At 37.0% G+C, this 11,902-nt stretch overlaps 1 pseudogene across 1 annotated transcript; it reads left to right on the top strand.

Annotated features, from left to right (window-relative positions):
• The first annotated feature begins 9,245 nt into the window (after positions 1 to 9,245).
• On the top strand, positions 9,246 to 10,985 carry LOC308657070 (RNA-binding protein FXR1-like; annotated as a pseudogene). Its single transcript has one exon. The product of its transcript is annotated as an RNA-binding protein FXR1-like (transcript).
• Positions 10,986 to 11,902: the final 917 nt, after the last annotated feature.

The following is an 11,902-nucleotide window of genomic DNA, read 5'->3' as shown; positions in this document are numbered from 1 at the left end:
TCAATTCAGACAAAGGTAGAGGAAGGAGAAGACATATTGATTCAAGTAAAAGAGAAGGTCTTTCGAGCTAGTGAGACAGAGGAAGGAAGTTTAGAGCAGAAAAAGCCATCAGGGGAAAAGTTACAACAGGAGACTGCTAATAACACCTTTCTATCAGAGAGCGTAAGTGTCCAACCATCAGCACCACCTCTACAGGAGACTGCTACTAACAGCATTCTATCACCAGAGGACATAAGTGTCCAATCAACAGCACCACCTCCATATGCTAGGAGACTCCCAACCCCCGCAGTTGATAGTTGGGATCCTGAGACAGGATCTCAAGTATGCCCTGTATTTGAGGTAGGAGGGCAGCGAATTTACCAGGGTTTAAATTTCAAAACAGTGAAGGAGCTAAAAGAGGCTGTAACAACCTATGGTCCTCAAGCACCCTTCACTGTAAGCTTGGTCGAATCCATTACCAACTTAAACATGATGCCAGCAGATTGGGCTAATATTTGTAAAGCTGTGCTAAATGGAGGACAATACCTTTTATGGAAGGTTGCCAATGAGGAATTTTGCAAGGAGACGGCTAGGCGAAATGCAGCAGCTGGTTATTCTCAGAGAAATCTAGATATGTTGTTAGGAAAGGGACCTTATGAGGATCGGCAGCAACAAATTGCATATGATCCTGGCGTATACTCACAAATTGCTGTAGATGCAGTTAAGGCATGGAAGACTTTACAAGGACATGGAGGTTTACAAGGTCAATTATCTAAGATAATACAAGGAGCTAATGAACCTTACGCTGAATTTGTAGATAGGCTTATTCAAACAGCTACCAGAGTTTTTGGGAATACAGAACAAGCAATGCCATTAATAAAACAACTGGCTTATGACCAAGTGAATCGTTGGTGCAGAGATATCATTAGACCATGGAAACAGGAAGATTTAAACACATATATTAAATTATGTAGAGACATTAATGAACAAGAGCAAGTCATGGCAGCTGCAGTAAAACAGGCTTTAGATGCCAGAGACATTAATGAACAAGGGCAAATTGTGGCAGCTGCAGTAAAACAGGCTTTATATACCAGGCCAAGAACATGCTACAATTGTCAACAAACAGGACATTTTAAAAGGAATTGCCCCATAGGAGGAGGGTTTAACAAAACTAGGTATCAAAGGAGTAGAATACCGGGTATTTGCCCACGATGCCATAGAGGGAGACATTGGGCTAATGAATGCCGTTCTCAAACCACCATAGAGGGTACTCCATTACATTGGGCTAATGAATACCATTCTCAAACCACCATAGAGGGTACTCCATTATCAAAAAACAAACAAGAACAAGGTGTTTTTCCACAATATCGTGGACAAAGGCATCGGGTTCCGTTGCCAAAAAATGGACAGGGGGCCCCAATGCTCCGGGGCCCCAAACCACAAATATATGGAGCACTGGAGGAACCCAGCAACCCCATCAGGGTAGTGACCAGGACACATTGTCCATCAGATCCCTCATCAGACAAACCAGAGGGAGCGCAGGGTTGGACATCTGCGCCTCCGCCAGATCAGTACTAATTCCAGAGATGGGAGTTCAAATCATTCCCACAGGGGTAAAAGGACCTCTTCCCAAAGGAACAGTAGGCTTATTATTGGGACGCAGCTCTTCTACTCTAAAAGGACTTTTGATAAGTCCTGGGGTAATTGATCCCGATTATGAAGGTGAAATAAAAATTATAGCCAGTTCTCCAAAGGGTATATCAGTAATTTCACCAGGAGATAGAATAGCACAGTTACTAATAATACCAAGCCTACATGATAAATTTTCCAGTCATGCTGTAGAAAGAGGTTCCAAGGGATTAGGCTCCACAGGTGTAGATTGGGCTATGCTTTCTTTAAATTTAGATTCTCGCCCCATGCTAAAACTAAATATTCAAGGACATGAATTTAATGGGCTACTGGATACAGGTGCAGACCTTAGCATCATCTCTCGTCAAGAATGGCCAAAACATTGGCCATTACAACAAGCCACTCAAACGCTTCGAGGCCTAGGAGTGGCGACTAATCCCGATAGAAGCGCAATGGTATTAGATTGGAAGGATCCTGAAGGATGTGAAGGAACTATACAGCCATATGTATTGGATCATCTTCCCGTAAATTTATGGGGACGAGATGTCTTAGATCAATTAGGTTTGACATTAACAAATAACACCAATCAAAATGCACCCACTATTATGGCTAGACAAGGTTTTAGGAAAGGAAAAAGATTAGAAAAACAAGAACAAGGTATAGCAGCACCAATACAAATAGATCAAGCAACAGAGAGACATGGGTTGGATTTTCACAAAGGGCCACTGAGACAATAAAAATTACATGGAAATCAGAAAGACCAGTATGGGTTCCTCAGTGGCCCTTGATTAAAGAAAAGATACAAGTAGCCCATGATCTGGTCAAACAACAATTAGCGGAAGGACATATACAACCTTCTGTATCTCCCCATAATACTCCCATTTTTGTCATCAAAAAGAAATCTGGTAAATGGAGATTATTGCAAGATTTAAGAGCCATTAATAATGAAATGGTCATTATGGGACCTGCTCAATCGGGGATTCCTCAATTGTCTGCTTTGCCAAAAACTTGGTATGTTTTAGTTATAGATACTAAAGATTGTTTTTTTTCAATTCCAATTCATCCTGAGGATAGTCCACGTTTTGCATTTACTATCCCTGCACTGAATCATGAAGGTCCTGATCAGAGATATGAATGGAAAGTACACCCTCAAGGGATGGCTAACAGCCCAACTATGTGTCAAATTTATGTTAACAAAGTAATCCAGCCACTTAGAAATAAAAATCCTGAACTACAAATATTTCACTATATGGATGATGTGTTATTAGCACACAAAGCTAAAAACACATTGCTAGAATGTTATGCCACACTTACAAATTTATTAAAAAATTATAATCTAGAGATAGCAATAGATAAAGTACAATTAAATTTTCCAATTAATTATTTAGGAGTTCTATTATCCTCAACCATAGTCCGTCCACCAAAAATTCAAATACGAGTGGATCAACTCAAATCACTTAATGACTTTCAAAAGTTATTAGGAGACATAAATTGGATAAGGCCTTATCTAGGTATTCCAACAGGAGAATTAGGACCTTTATTTGATATCTTAAAAGGTCCATCAGATCCAAATTCACCCCGAATGTTAACGCCTGAAGCAAGAAAGGCATTAAAAATCATTGAAACATATATGGAAAATATGCATTTGGATAGAATTGATATAAGTTTGCCTTTATTATTTATTGTACTACCAACAAAAAATATTCCTACAGGAGTATTTTGGCAAGAAGGTCCATTATTATGGATACATTTATCTTATTCTCCTAACACTATTCTTACTAGGTATCCTGAGGCTGTAGGACAATTAATACTCAAAGGAATAAAAACAGCAAAGGGAGTATTTGGAATTTCTCCCAATAAAATTATTACTCCATATACTATGAATCAAATTGATGAATTAGCTAATGAGTTAAATACTTGGGCAATAATCATGTGCAAATCTAATGTTTCATTTGATAACCACTTAGCATCTAATCCTTTATTGTCTTTTTGGTCATTGCATCCTGTAATTTTTCCAAAAATGACAAGAAAAACATCTATCATTGAATGCTCCAAATATATTCACTGATGGGTCAAATAATGGTACAGCAGCAATAGTTACACCTGATCAAACTCTTACATTTTTAGTACCCAAACAATCAGCTCAAAAGGTAGAGCTTAATGCAGTATTACAAGCTTTTGTGATGTTTAAAGATTCTGTATTTAATTTATTTTCTGATAGTCAGTATATAGTTAATGCTATAGTATCCCTTGAAGATGCTGGTAGGATTTCCCCTTCTTCTACTGTTTTCTCTTTGTTTTCCACTATACAAAGTTTAATCTGGGACAGAAAAGATCCATTCTTTATAGGACATATCAGGGCACATACAGGATTGCCTGGAGCCCTTAGTTTGGGCAATGATTTAGCAGATAAAACTATACATGACATACATATTTTCTCTACACTAGAAGAAGCTATAAATTTTCATAAAAGGTTCCATGTCAATGCTAATACTTTACAAAAGCATTTTAAAATAACTAAGGAACAAGCTAGACAAATAATAAAACAATGTCAAAATTGTGTGACCTTTTTACCACAAGTTAATCTTGGAGTCAATCCTAGAGGATTGATACCTAACCATATTTGGCAGATGGACATCACACACTTGCCAGAATTTGGAAAATTAAAATATTTGCATGTTACAGTTGATACTTCTTCTGGATTTTTGATGGGCTCCCTTCATGCCGGAGAAAAAACTAAAGATGTTATAGCTCATTGCTTACAAAATTTTGCCACTGTAGGCATTCCAAAGCAGTTAAAAACAGATAATGCCCCTGGTTATACTTCTACCTCTTTTAAACAATTTTGCTCATCATTTGGCATTACTCATATAACAGGAATCCCATACAATCCACAGGGACAAGGCATAGTTGAAAGAGCTCATCAAACTATTAAAATGTACTTATTAAAGCAAAAAGACGGAATTGGGAAGGGGTATATATTCCCCAAAGATAAACTTAAAATAACCCTTTTTACTCTAAAATTTTTAAATTTGGATTCATCAGGACTTAGTGCTGCAGAAAGGCATATGTGTCCAAAAAATGTACATAAGCCCAAGGTACTTTGGAAAGATATTCTAACAGGACAATGGAAAGGTCCTGACCCAGTAATTGTCTGGAGTCGGGGGTCTGTTTGTGTGTTTCCACAGGAAGAACAGCAGCCGATTTGGATTCCGGAAAGATTAACTAAAATCCTGACCCAGTGATTGTCTGGAGTCGGGGGCCTGTTTGTGTATTCCCACAGGGAGAACAGCAGCCGATTTGGATTCCAGAGAGATTAACTAAAGCGATTTCTACAGACCAAAAAGAAGATGATTTGGCTCAAATCCATAACAGCTGATATCCAAAACTCCAATTTGGCTATCCTTACATCTGCGACAGAACCAGGATGCTTTTTTCAATATCTATTTTATTATTGCCCTTTCCCATATCATGAAGTTCTATTTTGTTTTTTGAGCTCATACAGACCTAGGTTAATGTTTTGCTGATCAGTTCTATTTTTTTTTTTTGACTATAGAGTTTTTAAACATTGCAATGGAGATTTCACCTGTAAAAAGTCATAAGGCCTTTACTATTATGTTATGTATTGTATGTATTGTATTATGTGTGCACACTTGTGTTTTGTGTTATATGTTTGAATGTACGAATGTCCATATATCATATATGATGAGCGCTCATGAAAAAATGGATCCAAATATTTTTTTTATTCACGTGATTTAAATGGTTTAATTTAAATTGGGTAAATAACTATTAAGAATTGTTTTAATATGTAAACAAAAAAGGAGGTTAACAGATCTGTTTGTTTACTTTCACCTTTCCTTTTCATTATATTTAATAATTCTCACCTTACCTTTTCATTATATTTAATAATTCTCTTCAAGATAATGTAAATTGTTAAGAAAATTGTTTTCTTTTAGTGTCTTCTGGAATGTTACACAATTTTTTCTTTAGCCATTATTGCCAGAATTCCTATCTTCATCCCAGTGCCGGTGAAGACAAAGATAAAACTAATCTACAGTTTCTGCAATAGCCATCACTGAACTGCTTGCAGAACTTGCCTAGACTATGTGCAGAACTTGCAGAACTTGCCTAGACTTGCCTAGACTATGCATTGTGAACTATCTGTTGGTGCAGCGACTTGTGGTAGTGTTGGGGTATTTTTGCTGATGATGTCATTGGTGGTACAATTTTTCCAACAAGAGCCATCAGTTGGCTTGGTGTATCTTCCTCCCTTCTGCTTGTCATGACAAAGACCTCTCCACAGGTGTGGTTGTATACTGGACTGGTAGTCAATGACGGGTAAGATCCAATTACAATGGTACCAACCTAAGACAGGAGGCTGACGCCCTGAGGTCAGCTCATCCGAAGACGGGTAAGGACCATATGTAGTATTGGACAACCTAAGGCAGGCACGGTCCCCAAGCCACATGCTTGTTGTTTAAACAGAGAGGGGGAGATGTTGAGAGCCACAGCCAAAGGGGCCCCAGCAAACTTCCAGCTGCCAGCAAATTTCCAGCTGCCTGCTGATGATTGACTCACAGCAGCCCCAGTAACATCTAGCTGATTGGCTCCTCTGCGGTGATGTTCATTGGGCTGTTTCCCTGCCCTTCAGACTGCCAGCTGATGATTGGCTCACAGTGGCCCCAGCAACATCTAGCTGATTGGCTCCTCTGCGGTGATGTTCATTGGGCTGTTTCCCTGCCCTTCAGACTGCCAGCTGATGATTGGCTCACAGCGGCCCCAGCAACATCTAGCTGATTGGCTCCTCCACGGAGCTGCTCATTGGGGGACTTCTTTGGCTCTGCCCACACGACCCAGCCAATCAGCCTCAAGAGCAGGAGGATTGTGGGAGGTGGTGAGGGTGTGTGGGGGTGAGAGGCTTGTGGGAAGCCGGTGGTGGCAGTTGGGCTCTGAGGGTTTTTTCCTGAGGAGCTGTTTTGTTTGGCATTTGTAGTTCTAAAAATAAAGTTAGTTTCTTTTGACAAGTGGCTCCTGAATTGTGCCCAGCCAGACTGCGGCAGATGAGCCTTTAGAAAGAGCCAACAATTGGGTCATTACTATTAGAGGACTCCAGGACCTGATAAAGAAGGCACCATATTTTCTATAGAGAAATATGTGTAATAGATTTTTTAAAATTTTAGAAAAAAACTTTTCTACAAACTTCTAAAGTATTTATTTATTTATTTTTAAAACTAACCCTTAAAACAGCACATTTTATTCACCAGAATATTTGGTTATGAAGCCAAGCTAAAAAAATTTCAATTTTTCTAATTTCTCACTTCCAACTATTAATCCAAAAGCTTGCTAGTATCTACTACTTACATTTGGTAGAAAGTTGTTATGTTTTTTTTCACTGTAGGAAGTTTTGAAATAAAGGTATATTGTATTATTACATGGCATATGAAATTATATAGGAAATATTTGGGAGAAATTAAAATTATTTTGACTGTGAATGTCTTATGTAGTAGCTTGGCATTTGTATTAGTAGTTAAATGGCTTAACTTCTTTTATAAACTGAAAATGTTCCAGCGAAAAAAAACTTGAATGTAATATCAGTAACATTCAAGTAAAGTTTTTATTTCCTAATAGCTGAGGGAGATCTTTATTACAGCATGAAGAGTGTCCTTTTCATGAAACTGGGTTTCCAGTGTTTGCTTCAAGAAGTGAGAAGTTTTCTTGCATTGGCACTGTAATTTTTTCCTGAGCTAAATACTATTAAGTATTTTTTAATGCATGGCTTGATTATTTTTTGAACTTGGGTGTAGTCCTAAAATTCCACTGCTAGGTACAGCCAAGATGATATCTCAGATTCCCCTTTAGTTGTTCTCCGATATAGAGGTGCCATTTTTCTAACTTGGCTTTGCACTGCATCAGGACTGTGAATCCAAAACACATAGATTGCATAATTGTGTACCCAGGCTGAGGTGAAAACGACTTCATCATACTTACCATAGCCAATTACTATACAGGTCATGAGGAAAAAGTTACACTTTACAGGTGGAGCACTATACATTGAAGGCTTAGTTTATTCTTATTTTTGAAACTATAAAACTTCTAGTCTTGTGTGGGAGGGCTACAGTCAAACACTTTGGTCAGAACATGAGGTCTGCCAAAATGCCTCTGGTAAACACCATGTTCCTACTGTTCAAGTCCTTTCTGTGCTTCTAGCAGTGGTTATTCTCTTTATTACAACGTTATCAAAAAGCAAAGCTATTTTTCTTCCCAAAGAAAGAACTACATTTATGTTTCATCAGAGGTAAAAAGCAGGGGCAGATCTAGGTTTTGTGAAGCCTGAAGCTCATACACTTCAGGGTCTTCTATATGAAAAAGACCTAAATATTATCACAATTTTGCAAAATTTACAAACATAGAAACCCATGTGAACATATTTTGAAGGCCAATTCAGGATGCCAAAGTTTACATTTATTAACTCTGCCTCTATAGACAGAATATTTAATAGGACTTTTGAAAATCAATTTTAAAAATTAACTTTCTATACTTTTAGGCTTTAATGTGCTTAAACTATTTTGTCAATGAGGAAATATGTTTATGGCATACTTTGTGAATTTACAGATTTTACTTTTGACTGATAGTTACCTATCTATGTGTATAAATGTTTTGGTTTGTGAATTTGTGCTGATACTGTTATATTCATAAAACTCAAGAAATTATAGGTGAAAAATGTTGTGCTATGATGATGTCGATAGAGCCTTTAAACTTGGGCTCAACAAATCCCAAGTAGGATAAAATAAACATGTCAAAGATAAATTGTTGAAAGCTACAGAAAGATAAAAAAAAGCTTAAAAGAAGTAAGAGAAAAATGATGTCTTTCAAATGTGGAACAACAATATGAACAACGGCTCACTTCTCTACACCAACATTGGGGGCCAGAAGATATCACACTGACATATTAAAACTACAGGAAAAAAAAGCAACCAAGAATCCTATGTCTAGAGAAAATAATTGTTTTAGTCAGAATCACTGTGACAAAAAGACCTGGCAAGAACAACATAGAGGAAGAAAAGTTCATTTGGGGAGCAGGGTGACTACTTAATTCTTGGCCAGAGGTGAGATAGCATATGATGGTGGAAGGGTATGGAGGAGGAAAGCAGCTCAGGTCATAGCTGCTCTCACCAGGGATAAAATATATACCCCAAAGGTATGCCCCCAGTGACCTTCCTCTTCCAGCCATAGTTAACATCCAGTTAATCCATTCAAGTAGATAAATGCACTGATTATGTTAAAGCTCTCACAACTCAATCCTTTCTCTCTAAACTTCCTTGCATTGTCCCACATATGAGCTTTTGTGGACACCTTCTAGTTAAAAAATAATAAAAATTAAAATGAAATAAAGATAAATTCAGAATATTCATCACAAGCTGACCAATACCATAAAAAATGGTAAGGGACATTCTTCACACAAAGAGTAATGATATTAGGTGGTAACCTGGACCTACAGGAAAAAAATATTGTTTTTAATTTTTGTATTATTTAAAACACAGTGTTTAAAACAATCATAATCAGAGCTCAGTGTACTATATTGCCTATGCTTAGATTGGTTTTCCTCAAATTTAATATTTCAAGAACACAGCTCCAACATGGTGGAGCTGACAGTGGAGGGTTGTAAATATAACAGGGATTTCTACAAGAATTTATCAAAGGTATTCATGAAGATTCCACACAGTTGTTTTTGAAAATAATTGACAACCAGAATGCCATGTTTCATTTAACAAAATTAAGTTACCACCCGATATACAAAAAGAAATTAGTAAAGGAGACGAAGTAGAGGTATATTCAAGAGCAAATGACCAAGAACCATGTGGATGGTGGTTGGCTAAAGTTCAGATGATGAAAGGAGAATTTTATGTCATTGAATATGGTGCTTGTGGTGCCACTTACAATGAAATAATGACATTTGAACGACTTCAGCCTATCAGTATAAAACTGTCAAAAAAATTCTTCAAGTGCACAGTTGATGTTCTTGAGGATTTGAGAGAGGCTTTTTGCTAATGAAAATGCACATAAAGATTTTAAAAAAGCAGTAGGAGCATGCAGAATTTTTTACCCTCCAGAAACCATGCAGCTAAGGATACTGTCTGCCAGTGAAGCAACTGTGAAGAGAGTAAATATTCTAAGTGACATGCATTTGTGAAGTATTAGTACAAAGTTGATGCTAATGTCCAGTTATGAAGAGGCCAGTAAGCATTTAGAATGTACGGAACAACTTGCAGCAGCATTTCACGACAAATTTGTTGTGAGAGAAGATTTAATGGGACTGGCAATAGGAACACATAGTAGTAATATCCAGCAAGCTAGGAAGGTTTCTTAAGTTACCTTAAGTTGAACTAGATGAAGATGCTGGAACATTTAAAGTCTATGGAGAAAGTGCTGATTCTATAAAAAAGGTTAGAGGTTTCTTGGAATCCTTGTGGAGGATTTTATTCAGGTTCCTAGGAATCTTATTGGAAAAGTAGTTGGAAAAAATGGCAAAGTTATTAAAAAAATAGTGGACAAATATAGTGTGGTTTGAGTGAGAATTGAAGTAACAGTGACAGTGAAAATTAACTACCTAGAGACAATGAGATGGTTTCATTTGTATTTATTGGCACTAAATAAAAATCATGGGAAAATTTCAAGCTCTTTTAGAGTATTATATTGCTTATCTGAAGGAAGAGGAACAGCTAATCTGTAGGAACACCTACAGATTGATGAACAGCTTCTGACAGACTAGTTCTAGGTTTTATGATGGAACATAAACAGCTCCAGTTATGGTACAAATTCTGAGCTAACTCCTCTGAAACAGAATCTGAATGTAAAGAGCTAAGCCATGGTCATTGGGAGGAGAAGATAATCAGGGAAGCAGACATCAGCGTGACAGCAGGAGATACCCAGGAGGAAGAGGCAGAAGTATTTCAGGGGGGTTGAGGTTGTGGTAGATCACTTGGTGGCAAATCCTCCCACAGTTCTGTGCTCAAAGATCGAGACAGCAATCCATACAGCTTACTTGATAATACAGAATCCGATCAGATACAGACACTGAGGCCAGTGAATCTCATCATAGTACTAACCGTTGTAGGCGGTCTCCTAGACAAAGGACTAATGAAGATGATATTCTGATGGATGGAATGATTGAATCTGATATAGCTTCAGTTAATAAAAATGGGCTAGGCAAAACATGTGATTGAAGAGCATGGTCCTTCAGAAAAGGCAATAAATGGCCCAATCAGGACTTCTGGCAATGAAATTATAAGCTATAGCTTACTCCAGAAGAAGAAAAGATTAATACCTTAAAAAAAGAGAACACTCAAGCAGCAGCAGTCCTGAATGGTGTTTCATAAACTGAAGAAGTTTATAGTTATTTTACATTACATTTACAATAGTGCTTGTATAAGCTTGCCAAAGGATAGAATATGGATCCCCAGTCTTTACATTGCACTTTTAGTTCCTCCATTTGGAATTCAGAAAGGAGAGGGATCCTGAAGAAATCATGTTAAACATACTGTGACACCTACTGTATTATAAAATACATTATCATGTGTGCCTTGAGACAAGTATATGGAACATTAAAAAAAAGTTGCTGGCTATAGGAAATGTTATTTTGTTTTCAAAATATGGCAGAGAAGGAGGTAGGTGGGTTCGGAGTTCTAAGGTAATATTCTTTATGAAAGCATTAGCTACTTTTCTTAGATTTTTGATAATGTGCTACATTTCTTCACCCAAGGAAATCTAGAATGAAATGCAGTCTAAAATATTTTGCACTGAACTATAATTTCTTCTTTAGTTTAATCTGGAAACCAGTCTGTTTTAATAAATGCTTTATGTACAGGAAAATCTGTTGACCAGTGGAAGACTTTTGTTAATGCTCATCTGCAGAGATACTGAATGATATTGGCAGTGACCTTCCTACATTTAGGCTTTGTTTGGTTTATTTATTAAAGTGTACAGTATTTAAAAATCAAACATAGCTTTAGTTAAAACACTAAACAGGATTAGTCATATCCATTCAGACGTAACCTGAACTACTGAAAGATAATTTCCAGAAGGTTTATTCTGTATAAACTACATGTTATTCTTCAGTAGAGTATCTTCTCCCTTTTCCTTTTTCTCATTTAAAATTTTTTTTGATTTTGGTTTTTTGATGTACAATATGTTTTTGTATGCAGGTAGTAAATAAATTTTGACTTTCCAAAAAAAATCACTTAATACCTATAGCAAGATAGCTGTTCTATGCTTCTTCAATGGCTTCTAGAGGGAT

Source organism: Spermophilus citellus (assembly GCF_964194105.1).
Source record: "Spermophilus citellus genome assembly, chromosome: 9".
Classification (NCBI taxonomy): domain Eukaryota; kingdom Metazoa; phylum Chordata; class Mammalia; order Rodentia; family Sciuridae; genus Spermophilus; species Spermophilus citellus.
This window is presented reverse-complemented; position numbering and strand designations above follow the sequence as displayed.